We start from the raw sequence: 13024 nt of genomic DNA on the forward strand, positions 1-13024 counted from the left end.
GGGGCTGCGCCGCCGCCCCCCGGTCCTGTCTGCCCCGCCTGGGGTCCCGGGGAGCGGGGCCGGCCGTAGCACCGCGCGCTGGCACCGGCCCCGGGCACAGGCTCCGGGCACCGCCCTCCCTTCCCCCCGGCCCGGGGCTCTGGCCCCGCTCGCTCCCCTGCCCCGGCCCACCGTGCTTGTCCCGCACGTTCTGCCTGCGGGGCCGCAGGACCCCTCTAGAGCTGTCCGTGCCCGGCGTGGGCGCTGCCACCGCCAGCCTGTGTGTGGGGAGCCCGCGGTGACTTCGGTGCCCCTCCTGCAACACAAGGCCTCCTCCTCTCCTGGCTGCTGGTACCTGCAGAACTATTCCTATCCCAGGGATACGCATTCTCCCAGGCAACTAGTGACAGGGGATGTTTAGGTTGGGCATCGGGAGGAATTTCTTCACAGGAAGGGTGATTAGTTATTGTAATGGAGTGGCCGGGGAGGTGGTGGAGTCACCACCCCTGGAGCTGTTCAAGGAAAGACTAGGTGTGGGACTTAGTGCCATGGTCTAGTTGACATGGTGGTGTTCCGTCATGGGTTGGACTTGATGATCTCAGAGGTCTTTTCTAACCTAATTGATTCTGTGATACACAGCATGTCCCTGTATTCCATTGCTCCCTCTCAGTCAGCTCCCTGTGGTGGCCTTCTACCAGGAAACTCATTGTTGCTTTGCACAGACATGAACGGTCCGTAGGTATAAGTATACGCCAATTATGCACACGCAACTGTATCATTAATTTCCCATTAAACAAAATCACATCCCATAATGCCGCCTATCATGTGTTGAGCATCTCTATAACTCTATTAATCTCAACAAAGAGGCACAGTACCATCCATCTCTCCTGGTAAACACATGGGTGTCCACAACTGCACTGATTGCTCCTCAAACCCTGCTCTGTCCTGCACCTGGTGATGCATGTGCACATTTCATCTCACCACTGCGAAACATCCTGGAACATGAGTGGAGGATTTACTGTTACAGACTGCAACAAGTTATTTACAGATCCTGTAACACAACGTGTGCTTTGTCTGCTAAATCACACTGAAAATGTGTCCACACGTACATCGGGCATGCAGGTATTCCATAACACCATCCCATCACTTCGGCTGTGTGCCGAAGCGTCCCTAATTGCTGGCAAACTCTCCCACATCTGTATGTGCAGGCCCTGACCACCCACCTCCTCACACCAGCACCTCTCTGCTGAGATACCATCAGGCTCCACCATCTCGTCGGCGTGCCCGTCTCCGCTGTGTGCTCCAGTGTGGTTCTGCAACACAAAATCCATGTGCAGCCACCCCACAGCACTTCCGTGCCCTCATTCCTGCCTTGCCAGCAAAGACAAGACCAATACGTCCCAAGAGGCTATTGTGTTATCCACCTTCTTGCACATATAGAAACCCAACTACTCTTCCAACCATCAGCAGCATGCACACCATGCTGTACATATTTTTGCCTGGATGATGACAATGCTGTCAGCTGCATGGAGGAAAAGCAGTAGAAAAAGAGATGTGCTACTCTTCCGCACATGCTATCCATCCTCTGCACTGATCAAGCATGCTATCCAGTGCTACAGAAACATGGGGTGGATAACACCACCACCAAACTCATGTGGACCTCTGCAGGACTTTTCACTCCCTCTTTTGTGCACTGATCTTTTTGTTCGTAATTCTCTCTAATAGGAGCCAGGCGGACAGCCATGGCAAATTCCCATGCTGAGCAGTCCAGCCCCAATCGGTGGCCTGCAGACTCCACGTGTGCCTCTTTTTTCCAGTGACTTGGCCACAGGGTGAGAGGTACGATGTGGGTGAAGATCCCGCAGAGGGAGTTAGTTGCTGGAGCTATCTCTGCAGGTGATTCCCAACACTCCTGCTGGCAAGGTTACGGTCTGGAGAGAGCTGTTTGCTATTGATTAGGCAATGCGTACCCCAGTGCCTCGGTCACTAAAGCACCAAGCTTCCCAATGAACCACCACTTCCCTGAAATCTTTCCCTGCACAGCACCTGAACACCTTTTTATCATGAATGTCCCCAAGGTTCCCCACCTCACCTCCAACTGCTTTTTAGTTTGTAACTAAGTTTCTTACTCAGCAGAAGCCTTAATTTTTACTCCAAAAAAACACCCCCAAACACTATCATGATTTAGGGTGTTTTTATTGTTTGTGGGGGCTGAGCAGATTACATAGATTAAAAAAAAAAAGAGACTTCTAAATGTTTTCCTTTGATAATAACACTGTGAGATAGATTTACTTGGCTCCTTTAAACCTGGAAGTTGCTGTACCTTACTGTGTTTTGATTACTTACCTGGTTTAATTGAAGCTTTTCAGTTTACAGCACTTGACTTTGGAAACAATTGGAGCAAGATCTGCAAAATATGATCTTCCATACCTATGCTGGTAGGTGTCGATGGCCCAAAAAAACCCACAGCACACTTCCTTTTGGGAAAATGCCTGCAACATCCCTTGCTTTGGTGCTGCACCTGTGTTAAGAAAATCCAAACTAACCAGAGGGCCTTCCATACACCCCTGCCCAGCTCTGCTTCCAATACAAGCAGGTGATGTGGGCTCTGTATTCCCACAGCAGCATGCTGGGGTGGCCTCTAAATTATTTCTGTACTTTTGTGCATGGTCTGAGTTAGCCAGGGGTCAGGTCCCTGCCTGGGGACCCAGGAGAGTTCTGCCCTATCTTTCTTCTCGTCGCAGGCAGCCACCCCTGCCCAGGCTTTTATCAGGCTCACAGCGCTTTTCCAAGTTTCATTTTTGATAGAAACATGTTTCTCCAAGGTAAGAAGAAGAACAAAGTTTGTGACATTGTTTCACTCTGGAACTGGGGGATGGAGGCCAATGACATCCTTACAGTGTGTTTCAGTGCTGCCCAGTGTGGGAGGCAACGGGGGGTGGGGGTGGGGAAAGAACTCCAGAGCATTTTGGAAAGAGGGGAGGCTTTCCAGACTAGTGTGAACTGTTCATATGTGGGACACAGATAACAGACTATAAGCATGACGTGCTGGTGCTGCAGATAATGTGATCTGAATGGTCAGTTTATGGTCTCTCAGGTTATTTTTTGTCTGCTACTCTCACGTTCAATAAGGACGCACAGGTGCTAATGGATTTCGACACCGGGCTCTGTGATGCTACACTGTATTGCTTCTTTTGGGTGCTGGGATACAGATGTACTTCTGTTCTCCTCATTTTTGCTGTTCTCCTGCTGAGGGTTGCTCTAGCCTGACTATTATATCCATTCTGTCAAGTGACACACAATTAGTAACATGAAAAATCTTTCAGCACCTGTGCAAAACTGGTATCACCCGAAGTATCCCTGAACGTCATGCTGTTCTGCAAAGGCTCCAGGTACATTTCACCTCTTCCTTTAACCTGGTTTTGACAATTTGTAGTTAATGTGAACGAACTCACCCCTTGTGTTTTCCATTCAGCAGCCTTGTAGGCGCTCTGGATGGTGTTGACTCTGAACTCGGGTTTTACCGCTTCTGTCGAGGAATCCTGAAGGTCCCAGGATTTCTGAGAAATCTTCTGGTTTTTTCCTTTGGTAACACAGAAAATGTTGCCCTAGACAATTTTTGAGAGGGGAGGAGTATCAAACTCTGAGATAAGTAACTTTTACTTTTAAATTAGTAAGAAACTGGTCCAAACTTTCACTCGATATCTGATTATTGTCCCAGTCTGTGCCTCTTCAACACCCATGCCACCCTCCCCCATTTTAAACTATCTTGTGAGAATTTGGCTAGTGTGAGAAACCCCAGCACCAGCAACTGTCCTGAATTCTGCATGTCTTCCCCAACACTACAAAGCTCTTTCCTCTGCCCAGGATACTCTTCTCTACTCCACTTCTACAAAGTCTTCATGGCAAGCTAAGGAAATCTAAATGATCCATTTTCATTGTTCCTTTCTTCAATGGTCTCCCCTTCTATTTTATGTTTTTAAATTATTTAGTATTTTTCTTTCTTCCACAGAGAAGGAGCTTATTTGTTTAGCACAATGGAAGTATCATTACCTTGGTGTCAGACATGGAAGAAAATGACACAAGAAGACACAAGAGCCCCTCCTGTCATGTGCAAGGTACTGCTCCTGCAGCAAACAAACACCACTGGAACAAGAGGCAGAGAGAGACTTGCACACAGAGAATTTGGGAGCATACAACCAGAATAATATCAAGAATCACTGGAGACCACGTGTGCTTCTTTTCTGAGAACAACATTCTACTGTCAATGGAGAATCGAGTCTCTTTTTAACAGCCACCTAGGTGAGGGCTGCCCATATGCCAGCGTGACTCTGCATCTACTTCCCGTTAGAGGAACAGCAGTTCAGACTTCGCTCGGCACTCGTCATGAGCCTCGTCTCCTGTTTTGCCAGGGGAAGGAGGGGGCAGGGTGAGCGTCGTGGCCGTGCAGCCAGAGCCGCACCGCGTCAGCCAGACGTGCACAGTGCAGGAGGCAGAGCTAGCAGCAGAGAACTGAGGCAGGCGGGGGGGCTGGAGGGTGAGATAGAGAAGATTGGGGGTTGGAAATCAGAACGGCCGATCTCTGTGTGCTTCGCTGGTTTGTTGCTTTAAAAAACATTACATACTTGGTACTGACACCTATAGCTAAGGTTACTTGATATTTTCCATCACAAGTCTGTTTTCAGTTAGTCAGAACTTTGCCAGTCATCAGATATTCAGATTTGAATTTTCCATGTTTATTTTCACTTTTTTTCCCCCTGAAGATGGAGGCACTTAGTAAGATGTAAAAAACAAATGTTATTTTGAAATTATAAAATTTTGACTTTGACACATTACCAGTCTTTTAACTTAGAATTATATATATAATAAATAACAAAAGCTGGAAGCAATACCTGAGAGTTAAGAATGCTTATTAGTTATCATTTTTACATTCCCATTTCCCTTAAGTGCTTTAGAGATGCCCTATTCCCCTCCCCTCTTCATGAAACAAACAGTTGGATGCAGCCAGGGAAGGAGCCAGTGGTCTCAAAGGGGCTGCAACAACAACCCAATGGGTTGAGCTGCCTGGACTGCAATTCTGTGACACCTATGTACCTATTTTTACTCCCTGTATCAAAGCTAGTGCATGCTGGCAAAAATCACTAACACCAAAACACATCTCTTGGGTTCAGTTAGCAGAAATACTGAAAAAACAAGCTGGGACAGAACTCTCCTTCATCTCCTACCTCCAGCTGGATCTGGGAGAGGCGTTTCCAGTGCTGCACCCAGCAACAACCTCAGGGAACAGTGCTAATTAGCCTGGAGGTTGCATTCCCCATTCTGCTGGGTGTGAACACCCCTGCTACTGAGCAGAGCTGATGGACTCGGGTTGGCTGGACCAGAGGAGACTTAAATCTCGATGGTGAAACCTACTAAGTCACCTTGGGCTCCAAACCGGGCAGAGGTTTGCAGAGCTGCTGCAGTCACCTGTGTGGAGGTTTTCTCTCACCTCAGACAACCACCAGACGGGTACTTTGGGTCTGTGTCCCTCGAGCAGAAACCAGTGATCACGTATTCTCTGCTCTGGCATGGACTGCACAGGGATGGGTCTTGCTTTGTGCCATCTGTGTGCATGTTTCTTGAACCTGAAGTCGCCAGCTCAGAGCTTTGTGGCACTTCGACTTAGACGGCAAGTTTCTTCCCAAAAAAGATACACTTGGGACCAATGTTTAGGCGAATCGTTTGGATGATCCACAGCCCCAGTCTGAAGGACTGGTTTTTTCCGTTCGACTACTTTGGCGACAGAATTTGGTGTGAGTGCGAGCAGGAGCCTGCAGCCTCGCCATGCTGGGGATCCGGCCGAGGGTTCCTATGGAACCCACGTGTGGTTGGCAACCACGAACCCTCCCCCCGGTTTGTACCCCCGTGCCCGGTGCCTCGCCCCCTTCCCATCCTCCCGCCGCGCTGCCCCGGGGGGCGGCGGGGCTCGGGCGGCCCCACCCCGCATCCCATAATAGTTCACAAAGACGGCTCCATCCCATAATAGCCACCCACGGGAAACGCTCCATGGCAACCACCCCCTACCCCACCCCCGCGCCATCCCATAATATCCTGCCGGCTTTATTGGTCCCGACTGCTGCGGGCAGGGGGGGCTGGGGCCGGACGGGGGCACCGCGGGGAGGTCCCGGCGGGCACCGCTGGAAGCCTGGCTGGGGCTACAGCCTCCCACCCGACATCTCACAACACTCCCCCCCTCCCTCCTTTCGCCCGCTGCATCCCATAATATTTCCCAGGGAGGCAGCCCAGCTGTAAGGTAGAGCCATCCCATAATAGTCGCCCGGTCACACCGCGCTGGGAATGGTGCCATCCCATAATACTCTCGCCTCACGCCGGCTGCTGCAGGCCCTGCCATCCCATAATATCTGCCCGCTCCCACCCCCCCTTTCCTTGTGGGGCATCCTCCTCATCCTATAATACTCCTCCCGGCGGCACGAGCGCCTGCCATCCCATAATATGCCCTGCCACCCACCTGCCCCCCTCCGGTCGCGGGAGGCCTCGCCATCCCATAATAGTCACGGCTCGCCCTCACTCCCCCCTGCCCCCCTTCCCTGCTGCAGACGGTCCTTGCCATCCCATAATACCTGCTGCTTGCCATCCCATAATAGCCACGGCTCAGGCCTGACCCTGTGGGCCAGATCTAGATGGCCTCGCTCGCTGGGGCTCAGGCTCAGGCTCAGGCTCAGGCTTGGCTCAGCTGGGTTTGGCCCCTCTCAGCTCAGCTGGGCTCAGTTTGGCATGGCTCGGCTGGTTTCTGTTGGTTTCAGCTGGGCTCAGCTCAGCTGGGCTTGGTTGGGTTTCACTGGGCTGGGCTAGGGCTCGACTGGGCTCAGTGTGGCAGGCCTTGCTTGTCTGGGCATGGCTTCTGCTAGTCCGTGCTCCCCATCAGCCCCCACACATCTCCACCTCCCCTTTCCTGCCTGCCCTCCGCTGCCACCAAGCTGCCCTGCCCAGGCTTCGCCATCCAGCTCCGGGATGGCTTCACTCTCACCTGGCAGCGCTGCCAGCACTGCTGCCCCAGCTGCCAGCCTCAGCCCCGCACCCCCAGAGCCCTGGTGCCTTCCTCACTCATCCCTCAGTGTCCAACCCCCAGCCTGGTGCTGCCCACTGACCCTGGCCACCATTGAGTCAGCAGAGAAGCACAAAGCCGAAGCAAGTACCGCATCGTGGTGCCCAACCACAGTCACGTGCCTGGTGCAGACTGAGCCCCTGCTGCCAGGGGGCCCAGGGCTGCACTGGCATGGCCTTCGTGACCACTGAGCCCTGACCTAGTTTGCCGTTGGGAAGGCCTCCTGCTCCTCGCCCGCGGCCACCGTGTGCTGTGTTCTGATCAGCTCGCGGGAAGCTTTGCTATCTGCTTGCATCTGCATTATCGCCCGTCTGCTATGGAAGATAACTTCACATCTTGCCCTTCGCTCACATGAGTGCAGTTATTTTATGTTTTAAGGCAAATTTTACCATTGTCTTTGGGTTTTGCTTTCATTCTCATCCCTGCTTTTGTGCCCCGATTGGATTTAGTGCTTATTATTAGTTCTTGGGAGCCTTTCTGAGCTGCTCAGTTGTTTCACTGGGTGTATTCACTACCCGTCCTTGCAATTACAGCTCAGCACTTGCAACGTTTATTTCTTGTTTAAGCCAGCAAAAGTGTCCCGATTTCTAAGGGAAGAATAGGAAGTGTAAGCCCCAGAAGCAGAAATAACATGTAAAAGGCTGATATGCAGAAAAGAACCAAAACCCCCATAATTTCCCACACTCTGAATGGAAGCTACAAGATGATAGACTTTGTGGATTAAAAGGTGGGCTGGGAAATAGTAATACATGGTGACAGGGGAATGAGGTGTTTCCTTGTAGGGCGGGATGCAGCAAAGACACTTGCATCTGTTCAGTTAGATCCCGGCAGAACATGTAAAAGGATGAGGTTTCAGAGAAGCAGCAGCAAGTTTGGATACTGCTGCAAGGAAGGGCGGGAAGCATTCTGTTTTCCCTGCAAGAAACCCACGGCTGCTGCTGTTTCCAGGTGGAAGGCTCTGGTGAAGCCAGAGAAGGGACCTTCCAGGAGCATGCCCATGGCTGTGTGCCCACCGGCAGCCCCAGCAGTGGTCACTGTCACTACTGGTGAGGTGTGGTCCCTTTGTCTGATGGCTTTCTGGCAGCAGATGGAGGAGCCCTCTTTGCAAACTCCGTGTTTTACAGAGTCCCCCTGTGAGAGATCTGTTTAACAGGGAAAGCGTCTGCAGGGGAGTGCAAGGCGTCGGAGAATGGAGCCTGCAAAGTGCCGTTTTATTCTGCCTATCAAACATTTTGTTTGCGGATGATCTTCTGGCACTGGCGAGAAACAACTGAGAGAACATACACAGCACTCTGCTGGCTGGGAGAAGGAGCTCTGGACTCAGAGTCTGGAAGCACTTTTGACAGTTCTTCCCACTCGCTGTTTTTCAGGTTTCTGTGCACTTAGGCAGCCACTAAGTAGGTCTCCAGTCTGTGTCCTCGGGAAGATACCTGTTTGTCTTCTCTTTTACACAGAGAGTAGCTGAAGGGCCAAGTGAGATCATGCCAGGCTGAGCTAGTGTACAGCTAGTTTGCAGCGTATGATTCGTACTGTACCATCTGCATGTGACGTGTTTAAAGCAATGTTACATCTGTTTAGTAAAACATGAAGAATGCCTAATGCAGAGGAGGAACTTAAACTGCTCCAAGCCTGGTTTTAATTGGATAAACCTGTGATTTGGGCATGTGCTTAGTGGAAATCCATCACAGTTTGGGTACTCCTGTCCCCTGGCTATACACTACTGACCTCCTGCAGTAGATGTTGCTCCTCTCTAGGCTCTGGTGACAGAGTAGATGTGGCCGCTTGCTGCCTGTTCCAGTGTGAAGTCCAGCACTTCATGCCACAACAGCTGTAGGAGGAGGGCTGACCTCAGCAGCTGTGGGTGAACCCAACTGGGACATCCCACATTTCAGGGCCTGCCTGCCCTGCCAGCAGCCATTTCCTCCTCTCCTCCTGTTCTCCTCAGCCACGATGGCAGGTCCTGTACCATGCAGCCTCTGTCATCTTGCACCTTTCACAGGCAAACCAGGGCTACTGCTGCAGCCAGGCTGCTGTCCCAGAGAGCAGGAGCCATATTTCTGCAGGAGCAGTATTTCTGCAGGAGCAATAGCTGCCGCTCAGCGCCTGCGTGCTGTGAGTGGGCACAGGAGCTCCTGGGCAGCAAGCCACGTCAGCCTGCAGGCTCTCAGTTTGATTGCACTCAGTGAACAGGTGCCTCATCCTCTACTTTAAGAACACACCAGATTTAATTATACCACTTCAAAATGTTCCATCTTAGGTGAGGCTTTGAACATGTCCACATTAGCTGTGTATAGAGGTGTGACAAGACTGTTTTAAATGGATTTACCACTGGCGACACTGCTAACAGAACAACCATATTCTGGAAAACTCTGGGTTTCACTTTTTACTCTCTCTTTATGAAGAAATATTGTAGGCTTTATGTGTGAATTGCTGTTTCCAGCTATCAAGCCTCATTTCTCCATCTGCCTTGCAATTCAGACAAAGCTTCTGAAAAGGCATGATCTATAGCAAAGCAAGTGCTATATTCCTGCCTTATTCTGAAGGCACTAGGGACAGTGATGTGACTGATCCCAGAGTGGCAAGTTCAAACTGGAGGTTTTTGCAAGGAGAAAGTTACCAGCAAAGCTGGAATTAGACTGTCTGGGCATTCCCACTCTAAACCATTCATTTGCTTATAGTTTTTATGATTGGAGCTGAAATTTTCCGTTCTGGCTGTCTGCCTATGTCTGACTTTTTTCTAATTTTTCTTTTCTCTTTAAATATGGTTTCAGCCTGAATATTGAATCTATTCAGGGAAAAAAAAAAGGCAGAGGAAAACATTTTGGTTTTGAACATTAATGTGTACGTTAAAAAGAACAGTCTTTTGCCCAACTGCTTTGGAGGAGGAAGCTGAAGCCTACGAAGGAGAGCTGTCCATGCGTCAGAGCTACACTACTCACTACTCACTATTCCCAGAAAAATCCATGCCAAATTTTGATAAATGATTAAAAAAAAAAATCTATTTCACATGTGCTCTGTAGGGACACTGGAGACTTTCACTGTGCAGTTCTTCCAAGATCTACTGTCACCACTGCCTCACAAAGGTGGGATAAGGTTGTGTGCATACTGTAGGGATGTGGGAACGCCAGCCATCTTCTGCAAGCACCCAGCTACTGCTGACTGCTCTGGGCCAGGCAGGGGAAAGGAGGAGCAGCTGAGGGAAAGGAGGACAGCAAATCCCTTGAGGAAGGGAAGCCCAAAGGATAGATGAGGGCAAGGAGCATAATGATACTAGAACTGGTGAGGGAAAAAAGACAGAAGGATTTACTGGAAAACAAAGGGATGGAAATGGGAGAAAAGAACCTTGACTGTCTGCATAACACAACTAGATTGAAAATCAGAGGACATGGGGTTATAAAAGTGAAGAGTGATAGCTGTAGTGGAAGCGGGGCCTAGAGAGAGGGAACACTAGGACAAGTTAAACAAGCAAGCAGTTAGTCTTGGGAGCTGTGGAGAAAGCAGGAGTATTTGAGCCAGTGCAATGAGGAGAAAAAGGGAGAGCTAAAAGTGGTAGAAGGGGTATAACAACACTGGACCCAGAGAAAGGAAAGAACAAGCTGTGCTACTCTCATTGAGGAACGAAAGAGCAGGAAGAGCACTCAGATAACTGAGCAAGAAGTCTTGAGGCAGGAGGGTAGGCAAGGAGCCGACCAAGCACCAATGTCTGCCTGTTCAGATCCGGTCCTTACACTTGTTCTGGGGGCACAAGCAGACCTGCAGGTTCCTGCATCTCATCATTCTTGAGTCATGATTCAGGAATGCTGAGACTGGTAGCACTGCTATCCTGAAGTGCTAAAAGAGAGGAAGAGAAAGAAGAAAACAGAATAAGATGAAGGAAATTCTACAACAGCTTCTGAGCTGCCATTCTTCACATGAAAAAAACCACAAATGAGTTGCTCTTAAAAAAGGGCTATCTCCTTCACCAGCTCATACATGACATCCTGAGACCATCTTATCGGTAAAAAAACCATCCCTCCTGGTCCTCACATCCTCATTCATTCCCTTTCCAGATTCCTTGATAATTTCACAGAGACTGGACAAAAGTGAATGAAGGCTGTCTATTTTGAAGTCTGTGGCTAACAAATCTTGCTTTTCAGGTGTATGTGCTTGTTGTTTTTTTTGGTTTTGGAGGGGGGTGTGGAGTTAGCAGACCAGATGGAAAGCTCTTCGTATATAAAAAGGGAAAGTTGCTCAGAAAGATCTGTCCTGTACCTCTTCCTATGTTCTCTGCCTACTTCCCCTTACAGTTACCATACTTGCCCTTCATACTTGCTGCCCAGGCTGTACGGGCTTTCACCAGAACTGCTGATGGGGCAGGAAATAGGGATGCCAGATCTGGACGTGGTCCGTTCAAAACCTGTTGGAGGCTGTGATTCTTCTCCTTTACCCATCCTCTTCAGAATCTATGAAGCCATGGAGGGTGAAGTGGAACTGGGCCCATATGTGGTGTGCCATTCCCAGACATTTGTCTCTCTCTACAGCAATACCTGGTATGTTTGCTGACAGATGCAGTCCCCTAGACTTGGCGTAGAAACAAGGATGTCATTAAGAAACTCCCCAGAGCAGCACATAGGGACAATGTCAGATGTTAAAGCTAGTCTTCAAGTCTTACCATATTTTTAAAAACAATTCTTTAGTCAGTAGCCAAATAAACTCCACCAGATACCCAAAACAAGGATATTGCACCTTACCAACAAAGTTTCTAGTTTACCCTGCAGTAGTTGCACGTACAGGCAAGTGGAATCTCTCTTTTTGTAATCTGACCCCTTTTATGGATGCTTCCCCTCCTCCCCTCCCCCCACCCCGGAGAAGTGTGGGAGCAACAAAATATAAGAAAGAGATGCTGACTTTCCTTGACCAGATTTCTCTTCAAAATTATAGCATGGAAATAATTCCCTAATCTATTTGGGGAAGGAACTTGAGATATATTTGATGCAGGCTTGGTGCAGGACAAGTAGTATCAACTGGCACTCGCAAGTTACGTGAGATCAGCAAGCTGCAAGCTCCAAATGGTTGCAGGTTCAGACACAAGCAAAGCCCCATCTCAGCTTCCAAAAGCATCCATCACTGTGGCATGAGTCCAAAGAGCTGAAACAAAAGGCCATTCTGGACATTTTCCCTGGCATCCAAGCACAGAGCCAGTGCTATGAAGATCCTGTGTTATTGGTTGGGTCACTGTGCTGCAGATAACTTGAAATATTCCTCTGGTGAGGAGGAGCACAGGCATTTCCTCCAGGAGGTCTCAGAGCCTTTCCTGTTTCTTTCAGGTGTTGTTGCGGCCTGACGTCTCATAGGCAGCCCCGACAATTTGAAACATAAGGCAGGACAACTACCCTCCACAACACTCGGCTGCTTCCAGAAGCTCTGCATGGGTAAGAGCTGTCTGTCAGGCTCTGAGATCCCCACCCACCACCCCGCTCACCCCTACAGGCAGGAAAAGCGGTACAAAGCTCAGATGGATCAAACCGTCAGCGCTAAGGAGGTTATTTCTCAGGATCACTAACACCATCTCTGTGCAAAATACAAACCAATGGGAATTTTTTTTTTTTAAAAAATTACTTTTTACTTTTTTAAATTGGTGAAGACTACCCCCTACAGAGGAATATGGAAGTCAACCCAAGGACAGAAGCTGAAGTGGGAAGAAAGGCAGGCACAATCACCTTCATCCCATCTTTTAGCGTCCTGGGAAATTGCTCTCCCAGATGAATTGCATTTTTGGTGCAAAGTGCTTCAGGTTTTTGGAAGAGAGTAGTTTTTCTTAGTACTTTCAGATTGCATGTCCAGAAAATGACATGAGGAAGGATAGCATGGAGGGAGCAAAGTAGCACAGGGTCAGGTTTGAAGAAAGCAAAACAGGGAATGGTATCTATGACTTGGCCCTCAAAAGCTTCAAAAATAGCT

Source organism: Neopelma chrysocephalum, unplaced genomic scaffold (genome assembly GCF_003984885.1).
Source record: "Neopelma chrysocephalum unplaced genomic scaffold, ASM398488v2 Primary Assembly neopelma1_60, whole genome shotgun sequence".
Taxonomy (NCBI): Eukaryota; Metazoa; Chordata; class Aves; order Passeriformes; family Pipridae; genus Neopelma; species Neopelma chrysocephalum.